At 40.1% G+C, this 12,390-nt stretch overlaps 1 non-coding gene across 1 annotated transcript; it reads left to right on the forward strand.

Moving 5' to 3' along the window:
• The first annotated feature begins 10,077 nt into the window (after nucleotides 1–10,077).
• LOC141716490 (small nucleolar RNA R71) lies at nucleotides 10,078–10,180 on the forward strand. The gene has a single exon (XR_012573198.1). It is a non-coding gene; the product is annotated as a small nucleolar RNA R71 (small nucleolar RNA).
• Nucleotides 10,181–12,390: the final 2,210 nt, after the last annotated feature.

Consider the following 12,390-nt stretch of genomic DNA (forward strand, 5'->3'; position numbering starts at 1 on the left):
TCTTAACATCCATTACAATACAACTCTCACAGTTGTAATCGGCTCATTACTCACAGAATCATTGCTGCATTACTATGGTCCACCGCTGACCTACTGTAGCCATTCGTTTTCCATGAAATCTTAATATCTAACCATATAGAGTCCATACCTACCGTATCGAATTCTTCTAAGGAGGTAACATAATCACCATTCATGATTCATGAAGAACACTCCTGAACTTGACGTACATATGACATGAAGCAGATAAAATTGCAGAAGAGTTTCAATAAAAGCAACGATAGAAGGTTAATACCATTATTAAACCATATGTATTTATTGGGAGACATGAAACTCAAAGGTTCATTTAGTCCTTTCATAACATGGTCCTGGCTTATCTCAAGATAGGACCTTCTAAGATAGATAGCCCGCTCACGGCGATTACATGAATTAAATCTTTACCAAACTACTATTACAGTTGAGTATCGCACAATCATCAGAAGGAATGTCAATCTTTCACACCATAATACAACCTTCACGGCTTTAACCATCATCACTGTATTCCTCTGGCCCGAGCGCCTATAATTGCTCTCTTACACTTAGAGTGTCGTCCACCTCATTGGCCTTTCCTGATAGTAATAGTTTCTTATAATTAATGTCTTTTGAACGATCTCCAACTAAATTTTCTACCTCATTTCCAATCACTGCTTGTGTGAAAATGCTCTTCCTTAAGCTTTGGTGAGAAATAAAAAAAATTTCACCATTTTTCCATACGAAATTGCCTCGGTCTTTAGAGGCTAATGTTAGTTTCTAAACACGTGCTAATATTACACACAAGTATACGAGTTCGCAATTAGTATAGAATCTTTTCTAGTTCGTTCCCATAGAGACTGTATTGGTTAACTAATTAATTCACGCACTTAAGCAACAATGTATGGTTATTATTCAATGCTAAGATGATAACAAATTGAGGTTGTTTATAACTAAGAATTAAACTAACAATTATAACTACAAAATTAAGATTGACTAAATTAATATATATGACAAACATGGGATTCTAACTTCATTAAATACTTCATTCAATAGCCTTATTGTTCTCAACCTTAGCATGCAATGGTGATGACACTAATCAGACAACACGAAACTGATAAACGCCAACTTTCGTTGCACGAGTACCATACTACCAGACATCCACAAAGGAGATAGAAGCTGAATAGACACCAATTATATTGAGACCTTATATGTCTATAGAATTTGACAACATAACGGTTTAAGCACAAGTTATCTATCTTGATTACACAGGGCAAGTAAGATGGGTAAAATTACCTACGGATCATGCATAAGAATAATATGAACCTATGCTAGCATGGCAAGTTCTAAATCCTTAAATTCACTGTCGCTTCATTAAGAATTAACACACTATCTTATAAGTTCGCGACGCTCATAAGACGAATACGCACAACCAATACAAGGATATCAACCAATCACCACATACTAAGGCATCAAAACAATTTAAGTAAAGAAATCCATAAATAAATCCGTTAGAACCCCACGATAACGATTAGCTCTGACTCATCATCAACGTGGATTCTGATGAAAGCATGGTATAACAAACGTAGTCTTTATAACGAATACATAAAACCAAGTATAAAACAAGAGTAAGGTTCACAAGTCATAAAACTAGCATCCAAATACAACCTAAAACAAAGATTCACAAGTAAAAACAAGATCTTCTTTGCCTTCATTGAATTGTGCTAAAACGGTCTTCTTACGGCTCTCCTTGTGCTATGGTATGTCTATTTCTTGATATCTCTTGAAAATATTCTTATTTGAATATATATAGCAGCCCTTTGCAATCTGGAAGTCTCCCTACTTAGAATCGAATTAGAATCATGATTCTTTAATTTCGCACCGGCGCGACCGCGTGCTATCACAGCACGGGCGCGCTGCCTTTCTGGAATCCTGGCGTGGCCGCGCGCTATCACAGCGCGGTCGCGCCGTCCTTCTGGGAAAAACTCAGATTTCATCTTTTTCCTTGCTGCTTCGAGCCGTCTTTCCACGAGCTTTTATTCCAACACCACCTTGACACCAAATTAGCATCAAAACAATGCTAATTCACCTGATTCACAGATTAATGCCTGAAATGCAAAAACACTAGAAAACACGTTAAAACACTTAACAACTTGAGTACACATGCATCAGTTTAAAGCTTATTAGAGTATTATAAAGTGTCATAAATGCCACCCAACATACCCCAAAGTTGAATCGATGCTTGTCTTCAAGCATAAATAGACTCAAAGATCAAGAGAATAAAAATGCAACTAATATGAATGCAACGATCCCAATAGAATAACTTAACCAATCGACAAGCAACATATCAACAAATATAGTTATTCGTATAAAGATCAGTTAATCATACAAATCAACTTACAAACTAGAGACGTGTGTGTGTGCAGATGCTTACAAATATACTATCGCAACTAGATCAATAATCATGACTCACTACTTATCAAGACAATCGCAAGTTTATAAATAGAATAAAAGCTAGACTCAAAATAATTTATAAAACTTCAATTCTATTTCGGAGTTTAACATGGATTCATGCTTTTATTGAAAACAAAACAAACACATATACTTATTTGACCGTGCAATAAGTGAGGTCCACAATAGACTTATACAATATTACCCACGTAGCGAGCGTTAGGTTAGCGGATCCCAGACTATAAAAGCCTTAGGTCACTAGGCACAAAGTCCCCTAAGAACTCGAGTACTAAAAAGCCCACTCGTGATCAATTATTCATAAAACTTATTCTTTTCTTTTTTTCTTTTTTCTTTTTTCTTTTTCTACTTTTTCTACTTTTTTTCTTTTTTCTATTTTTCTATTTTTTACGAATTTCTGAATGAGTGCGTTTCGCTCCATCTCATTCAACCCTAGACTACTCATATAAATATGAGCCGGCTACTAGCCATTTGACACCTAGCCACACAACTAGAAATGAACTCCAATTTTCTCCAATTTTTAAATATCCATGTCTTTTATTATTAAGAGAATATCCTAAATTCTAAATATAAACAAGCGATTAAACCTCGACAAAACAACAAGCCATGACTATGATCTAGCACCCTAGAAACCTATAAGACTTAGTGAAATACAAGTGTCTCTAGCATGCAAATCAACTTAATACGACATAACAACTCTAAACACGACATCACTACACTAGCATCAATATTACAAGTCAACTAGAAAAATTATCTCAAGGATCATGTTATAATGCGAATGCATGAAAACTATATGAACAAAATAACATAAAACTACCAAAAATAAAAAAAAACTATATGGAAAAATATGCAAACTATATGTACTAAACTATCATGAACATGCAACTATATGAGACTCACACAAAAATATATTCCTTCAACTACTACCCCCAAACTTAAAATATTCACTTTCCTCAGTGAGTATAATAGTAAGGAATCAGGCATACCTAATCAGAATTAGCATCCTCACCCTCAGTGGGTGGAGTGTCGGGTGTGTCCGGAGGTGGATACACGGAATCCTCACCAAAAACTGGCCACCGGATATCAACTCCGGTGGCTCTGAAAGCTGTCCCAAGTGCCTGGGTAAGATCACGTGCGAACCTGCTGTGGATGTCATGCATCGCATCCATCCTCCATTCCAGATGCCTGTACTGCGTCGAACTCATGCCAGCTCCCATATCAGCTTCATCCTCCTCATGCGCCTGCTGCGATGGCCATGCCTCATCTCCTAGCTGAGATCTCCATACAGTCTTGCTCGCCTGAGTGGCTCCAGCAGCTAGCCTCCCACCAGGTAGGTGGTCAAAAGTATAACCAAGCCCCTTCAGATCGGGCTTGCCTCCATCCCATTCTTGCATCGTAGCCAAAGTAGTGTTGTCAATGGGAGCACTCGGGATCTGCAACTGCTCGTGTGTGGGAGAATGAACACCAACTGGCACACACAGCTTCGTCACCACAGACGCATATGGAATAGACCCCGTAGTACTCCCCCTCAAGAACTTCAGAATCCCCTGATAAATCACCATCCCCAAATCTATATAATCGCCCTGAATAATGCCCCATAACAACCGTGCACGCTCCACAGTAATCTCATGCACATGCAAAAATGGCATGATGTTAACACATATAAAAGCGTTTCATGCACGAGCAAACCTGTTCATTTTGGAAGCCGAGAACGTAGAATACTCGGTCGTGCCCCTCTTGATCTTCCAGTGAGTATCGGGCTGGCACAGAGTAGCAATAATAAGATCTAGATCAAAGTCCTCTGGAGTCTTATCGTTCTAGGTGTCCTGCCCCACCTTCCTCGCGGGCTGCTTAATCACAATCCTGATAGCCTTTGCACTATACTCCACCGTCCTCCCTCGATCCACCGTGAAGCCATTCTTCTCGGCATTGGCGTTTGCATAGAACTCACGAACAATACTCATAGGCACATCAGCGGGTGCCTCACAAATAGGAACCCAGCCCATCTAAAGAATCATCTCCAACAGCTGACCATCCTTCCCTGATGGCAGAAAACCTCGCTCCTTGATGACTGGCTTCGAAAGAAGCCTATTATACTCCGCTTCAGCCTCGGGAGTAGAGAACCTTGGCCTTACACCACCCACACTTGATGAATCGATGGTGCTGCTATCGACTTATGTTCTTTGTCTCTTGGGTGCCATTGGAAGTGAGTAAAGAGAATAAGAGTTGTGTTTGAGAGAGAATTTGTGTTTGAGAATTTATGAATTGGTGAAGAAGTTGTGTATGAGGTGTATGTATATATAGGTGGTGAAAAGAGAATTATATATGGAATAGAAGTGGGATTTGATTATGAGAATAATGGGAGTAATGGGTTTGATTTGGAGAGGGAATTATGGGATGTGGTGGAGTAAAATTCGGCTGGGAATTGATTTTGGAACAAAATTCCCATTTTTTCCTTTAACTGCCTTTATTATTTTTTTTCGGAGTGGGGACCCGGTGCGGCCGCGCGCTGAGTCTGCGCGGGCGCGTGCTACTTTTGCCAAATCGGCGCGGCCGCGCGCTATAACAGCGCTGGCGCGCCATGTTTCTTTGAAATCAGCGTGGGCGCGTACTATAATAGCGCGGGCGTGCCATATTTCTGTGAAATCAGCGCGGGCGCGCGCTAGGACAGCGCGGGCGCGCGCTAGGACAGCGCGGGCGCGCCCTAGGACAGCGCGGGCGCGCCAAGCTTTAGAAGTGAGCCCTGAATTTTTTTCTTTTTCTGATTTTTTTATGATTTTCTCCTTTCTTCTTGCTTCCTCTACTTACTAATGTATAAAAAACTTGGGTTGCCTCCCAAGAAGCGCTTCTTTTACGTCGCTAGATCGATGTAGAATCTCGAGATCAAAAGGACAATAGAACGGCACTAACCACCTCGCGGTTTGCCGTGTCACCATAGTAATGCTTCAACCTATGACCATTTACCTTGAATGCCTGGCCCGTATCATTCTAAAAAATTTCCACCGCTCCATGTGAAAACACAGTTTTAACAATAAACGAACCTGGCCATCTTGACTTCAACTTTCCAGGAAAAAGACGGAGATGAGAGTTGAACAATAGAACTTGTTGCCCCGACACAAATGATTTGAGCACTAGACCCCGATCGTGCCACCTCTTGACCTTCTCCTTATACATTTTGTTGTTCTCATAAGCTTGAAGTCGAAACTCGTCGAGTTCATTCAATTGAAGCATCCTATTCTTTCCAGCCGTATCCAAGTCCAGATTCAACTTCTACAAAGCCCAGTATGCCTTATGCTCGAGCTCCACATGCAAATGACACCCCTTACTATAAACCAACTGAAATGACGACATTCCCAATGGAGTATTATATGTTGTTCTATAAGCCCAAACAGCTTCATCAAGCATCAAAGACCAATCTTTCCTCGACGGACATACAACTTTCTCTAAAATGCACTTGATCTCTCAGTTAGATACCTTAGCTTGACCATTTGTCCGAGGATGATAATCCGTAGTAATGCGATGATTCACATTATACCTTTTCATCATAGCAGTGAACTTGCGATTGTAAAAATGCGACCCCTCATCACTGATTATGACTCTTGGAGTTCTAAACCTTGTGAATATCTGCTTGTGAAGAAAATTAAGCACCACTTTCGCATCGTTCATTGGCAACGCCTTAACTTCAACCCATTTCGACGCGTAATCAACCGCCAACAAGATATACTGATTGTTACAAGATGAGACAAATGGCCCCATGAAGTCAATTCCCCAAACATCAAAGACCTCAACCTCGAGAAGCACATTAAGAGGCATCTCATCCCTCTTAGACATATTATCCACACGTTGACATCGATCACATTTCAAAATGAACTGATGAGCATCTTTAAACAATGTCGACCAAAAGAAACCTGCTTGAAGAACATGAGCTGCTGTCTTTTCTCCACCATATTGTCCTCCATAAGCCGTTGATTGGAAATCTCACAAGTTCCCCCCATTTCCCTGTAAGGAATACATCTCCTGATGATTTGGTCAGCTCCTTGACAAAAAAGAAATGGCTCATCCCACATATACCACTTCACTTCATGTAGAAACTTCTTCCTTTGAGCATAAGATAAGTCGGGAGGCATGATATTACTCACAAGGTAGTTCACATTATCTGTAAACCACAGTTCTTCTTCTTGCACTCCAAACAGCTGCTCATCGAGAAAAGATTCATTTATCAATGTCTTATCCAATGAAGTAGCATTAGGATTCTCTAAATGCGAGAGATGATCAGCGACTTGATTTTCAGTCCCCTTTCTGTCCTTGATCTCTAGTTTAAATTCTTGAAGCAAAAGAATCCATCTAATCAATCTAGGCTTCGAGTCCTTCTTTGAGACTAGATATCGAATTATAGCGTGATCAGTAAAAACTGTCACCTTAGTCCCAAGTAGATAAGATCGAAATTTCTCAAAACATAAACAATAGCCAAAAGTTCTTTCTCCGTAGTAGTATAATTCAGTTGAGCACCATTTAGGGTCTTACTAGTGTAGTAGACCACATGAAATATGTTGTTCTTCCTCTGCCCAAGAACTGCTTCAACTGCATAGTAACTTGCATCGCACATCATCTCAAAAGGTTCATTCCAATCAGGCGTAGTTATGACCGATGCCGTGATTAAACTCTTCTTTAATGTCTCAAAATCTGCAAGGCACTCATCATCAAACTTGAAAGGAACATCTTTCTCTAGCAAACTGCACAATGGCTTTGAAATTTTCGAGAAGTCTATGATGAAACGCCTGTAGAAACCCGCATGACCAAGAAAACTGCGAATTCTCTTAACAGAAATGGGCGGGGGAAGATTCTCAATTAACCCCACCTTGGCCTTATCCACCTCAAGACCTTTACTAGAAAACTTGTGCCCGACAATAATTCCATGACGCACCATAAAGTGACATTTCTCCCAATTGAGAACCAGATTGGTCTCAACGCACCTTTTGAGAATGTGTCAAAGTTTTTGCAAGCATTCATCAAAAGAATCGCCAAAGACTGAGAAGTCATCCATGAACACCTCCACATTCTGGCCAATCATGTCAAAAAAGATGGCCATCATGCATCTCTGAAATGTGGCTGGCGCACCATACAGACCAAAAGAAACTCGTCTAAAGGCGAAAGTACCAAATGGACAAGTGAAGGTAGTTTTCTCCTGATCTTCTGGAGCGATACAAATTTGATTATAACCTGAATAACCATCCAGAAGACAATAGTACTCATGACCTGCCAACCTGTCAAGCATCTAATCAATGAAGGGCAAAAGGAAGTGATCCTTTCTAGTGGCTTTGTTTAGCTTCCCGTAGTCCATGCAAACTCTCCACCCCGTGATTGTTCTAGTAGGAATAAGCTCATTCTTCTCATTTGCTACCACAGTAATACCACCTTTCTTTGGCACACATTGAACTGGGCTTACCCAAGAACTGTCAGATATAGGATAGATGATCCCTGTATCTAGCCACTTAAGAATTTCCTTCTTCACTACTTCCTTCATGATTGGATTAAGTCTTCTTTGCTGCTCGACCGTAGGCTTGCTACCCTCCTTTAGTAAAATTTTATGCATGTTATAAGAAGGGCTGATTCCCTTTATATCTGCTATAGTCCAGCCAATTGCCGATTTGAAATCTCTCAAAATCCTCAAAAGCTTTTCCTCATCACTACCTGAAAGGTCAGATCCAATAATAACAGGCAGAGTAGGTGCATCTACTAAAAACGCATACCTCAAATGCTCAGGTAAAGGCTTAAGCTCAAGAGTGGGAGCTTCCTCAATAGATGGCTTGAGGCGTTTAGGAGCTTTGTTCAATTCCTCCATTTCAAGAGATTCAAAAGGCATATTAATCTTTCTTTTCCATGGAGAAGCATTCAAATACTATAATTGTTCTTCACCTTCGTCATCTTCACTATCTGAATTCCCCAACAAGGTTTTTTCTAACGCATCGGACCTTAGCAATTGATCAAGTTCCGATGTGACCACCAAATCGACCAACTCCACTTTTAAGCACTCCTCATTATCAGTAGGAAATTTTATAGCATTGAACACATTAAAAGTCAGATCCTGATCCAGAACTCGCATTGTGAGCTCACCTTTCTGCACATCTATTAAGGTTCGGCCAGTCGCCAAGAAAGATCTCCCCAAGATTATAGGAATCTTCTTATCCTCCTCGAAATCAAGAATGACGAAATCAGCAGGGAAGATGAGTTTATCAACCTTGACTAAGACATCCTCCACAACACCTCGCGGATATGTAATAGAATGGCCGGCCAACTACAAGGTCATATAAGTCGGTTTGGGATCAGGTAAGTCCAACTGCTTGAAAATTGACAAAGGCATCAGATTGATGCTAGCTCCCAAGTCACATAAGCATCTGTCAAAAGACACTTTTCTAATAGTACACGGAATTGTGAAGCTTCCTGGATCATTAAGCTTCGGAGATAACTTCTGTTGCAGTATAACACTGCATTCCTCTTTGAGAGCGACTGTCTCTAAATCATCTAGCTTTACCTTCCGAGAGAATACCTTTCATAAACTTTGCATAATTAGGCATCTGCTCCAGAGCCTCAGCAAAAGGTATGTTGATATAAAGTTTCTTGAACACCTCCAGAAACTTCTTAAATTGCTTGTCTAGCTTCTTCTTCTACAACCGCTTAGGAAAAGGCGGCGGAGGATAGCTCCGTTTACCCCTGTATTACCCTCAGGAGGAGTGTGCTCAACAGTAGTCTTCCTTGGTTCCACTTCACTTCCTGCTACTCTACTTCTTTCTCAGCCTCAGCTTCTTCAGTCAACACTTGAGTTTGTTCGGGATTCGTAACCTTTCCAGACCTTAAAGTGATTGCCTTTACCTGCTCCTTAGCTTCCCTTTTTCCTGGCATTTCAGTATCACTAAGGAGTGTACCAGGATGACGATTAAGCAAGGTATTGGCAATTTGCCCAATTTGATTTTCCAAGGTCTTGATAGAAATGGCTTGACTCTTACACATAAGCTTCAACTCCTCTAATTCAGATTTTTCATTGGCTTGTTGCAGCTGGAGTTATTGTCTTGGTGCATATTACAGTTGCTGAAAACCAGGGGGGTTGTACTGCTTAATTGGATATTTCTGATAAGGTTGTTGAACCGCATTCTGAGTGTTGTTACAGCTGAAATTAGGATGATTGCAGTTGTTGGGATGATAGGTGGCTGGCACTGATTACTGCGATCGCTGGAAGTTGCTCACAAACTGAGTGATTCACTAGAAATTGCGCACTGATCACTCTCGTGGGCACCAAAACAAAGCTCAAAGACACTAACAATTTGATTAACTCCATAATTAGCCAAAGTGTCCACCTTCATCGTCAAAGCCTTAAGTTGGGCAGCGATAGCAGTTGCTGCGTCGAATTCCAGAATTCCTGCGACTTTTCCCTGAGTTAGCCTCTTGGAAGGATTCTGGTACTCATTAGCAGCCATCAGTTCAATAAGTTCATAAGTTTCATCGTAGCTTTTAGCCCACAAGGCTCCTTATGATGCCACATCCAGCATGGGTCTAGAAGTAGCACCCAATCTATTGTAGAAATAGTTGATAATCATCCAATCAGGCATGCCATAGTGTGGGCACTTAGTATCTCCTTATATCGATCCCAAGCCTCACACAGAGATTCTCCAGTTTGCTGAGCAAACTGAGTAAGAGCATTCCTGATTGCGGACGTCTTCGCCATAGGGAAGAATTTAGTGAGAAACTTTTGAGCAAGGTCTTCCCAAGTGGTGATAGACCCTGCTGGTAGAGAGTGTAAACAACACTTAGCTTTGTCCCTTAGAGAGAATGGGAAATGGCGTAGCTTGATAACATCTTCAGTCATATCATTAAACTTGAAGGTGTCGCATATCTCAATGAAATCCCTGATGTGCATGTTGAGGTCTTCAGTAGGAGAACCCCCAAACTGAACTGAGTTCTGTATCATCTGAATCGTGCTTGACTTGATCTCAAAAGTGTTAGCCCTGATGGCTAGTCTGATGATGCTTGACTGAATGTCATTAATCTTAGGCTGAAAAAAGTCCATCAAAGCCTTCAGATTTTCCGCTTGATCACTCATCTCTACCAAAGCTGGTTCTTCAACTTTCTCTTCTTCTTCTACCTTCTTTTCTTCCTAAAAAACTTCCTTATGAACTACCACAGGTTCTTCCTCGGCTTTATCCAGTGTTCTCTTACGAGTACGCGAACGCATATGCATACACCCTCGCTTGAGTACCTGAAATAAAACAAGGAACAAATAAGTAACAATGTCCGAGTCAATGAACTTTAACGACCACTGATGGAAAGCACATAAACTATAAATTAACACTGCAGTCCCCGGCAGGGACGCCAAAAACTTGTTAGTCGCTAAACACGCCCTAATATTACACGCAAGTACACGAGTTCGCAAGTAGTATAAAATCTTTTCTAGTTCATTCCCATAGAGACTGTATTGGTTAACTAATTAATTCACGCACTTAAGCAACAATGTATGGTTATTATTTAATGCTAAGACGATAACAAATTGAGGTTGTTTATAACTAAGAATTAAACTAACAATTATAACTACGAAATTAAGATTGAATGAATTAATATATATGACAAACATGGGATTCTAACTTCATTAAATACTTCATTCAATAGCTTTATTATTCTCAACCTTAGCATGCAATGATGATGACACTAATCAGACAACACGAAACTGATAAAGTCCAACTTTCATTGCACGAGTACCATACTACCAGACATCCACAAAGGAGATAAAAGTGAATAGACACCAATTATATTGAGACCCTATATATCTATAGAATTTGACAACATAAAGGTTTAAGCACAAGTTATCTATCTTGATTACACAGGGCAAGTAAGATGGGTAAAATTACCTACGAATCATGCATAACAATAACATTAACCTATTCTAACATGGCAAGTTCTAAATCCTTAAATTCACTGTCGCTTCATTAAGAATTAACAAACTATCTTATAAGCTCGCGACGCTCATAAGACGAATACGCACAACCAATACTAGGATATCAATCAATCACCACATACTAAGGCATCGAAACAATTTAACTAAAGAAATCCATAAATGATTCCGTTAGAACCCCACGATAATGATTAGCCCATGATCGGACTCATCATCAACGTGGGTTCCGATGAAAGCATGGTATAACAAACATAGTCTTTATAACGAATAAATAAAACTAAGTACAAAATAAGAGTAAGGTTCACAAGTAAGAAAACTAGCATCCAAATACAACTTAAAACAAAGATTCACAAGTAAAAACAAGATCTTCTTCGCCTTCTTTGAATTGTGCTAAAACGGTCTTCTTATGGCTCTCCTTGTGCTCTGGTATGTCTCTTTCTTGATATCTCTTGAAAACGTTCTTATTTGAATATATATAGCAGCCCTTTGCAATCTGGAAGTCTCCCCACTTAGAATCGAATTAGAATCAGGATTCTTTAATTTCGCACCGGCGCGACCACACGCTATCACAGCGCGGGTGCGCTGCCTTTCTGGAATCCTGGCGCGGCCGAGCGCTATCACAGCGCGGGCGCGTCGTCCTTCTGGGAAAAACTCAGATTTTATCTTTTTTTCTTGCTGCTTCGAGCCATCTTTCCATGAGCTTTTATTCCAACACCACCTTGACACCAAATTAGCATCAAAATAATGCTAATTCACCTGATTCACAGATTAATGCCTGAAATGCAAAAAACACTAGAAAACGCGTTAAAATACTTAACAACTTGAGTACAAATACATCAATTTAAAGCTTATTAGAGCATTATAAAGTGTCATATATGCCACTGAACAACTAACATTGTCACGACTGATTCTCGATCATACTTAGGACGTCTTTTACCTTAGGTCTTAATTGCCTTAAACAATTTCAACCTTTA

Source organism: Apium graveolens, chromosome 3 (assembly GCF_009905375.1).
Source record: "Apium graveolens cultivar Ventura chromosome 3, ASM990537v1, whole genome shotgun sequence".
Lineage (NCBI taxonomy): Eukaryota > Viridiplantae > Streptophyta > Magnoliopsida > Apiales > Apiaceae > Apium > Apium graveolens.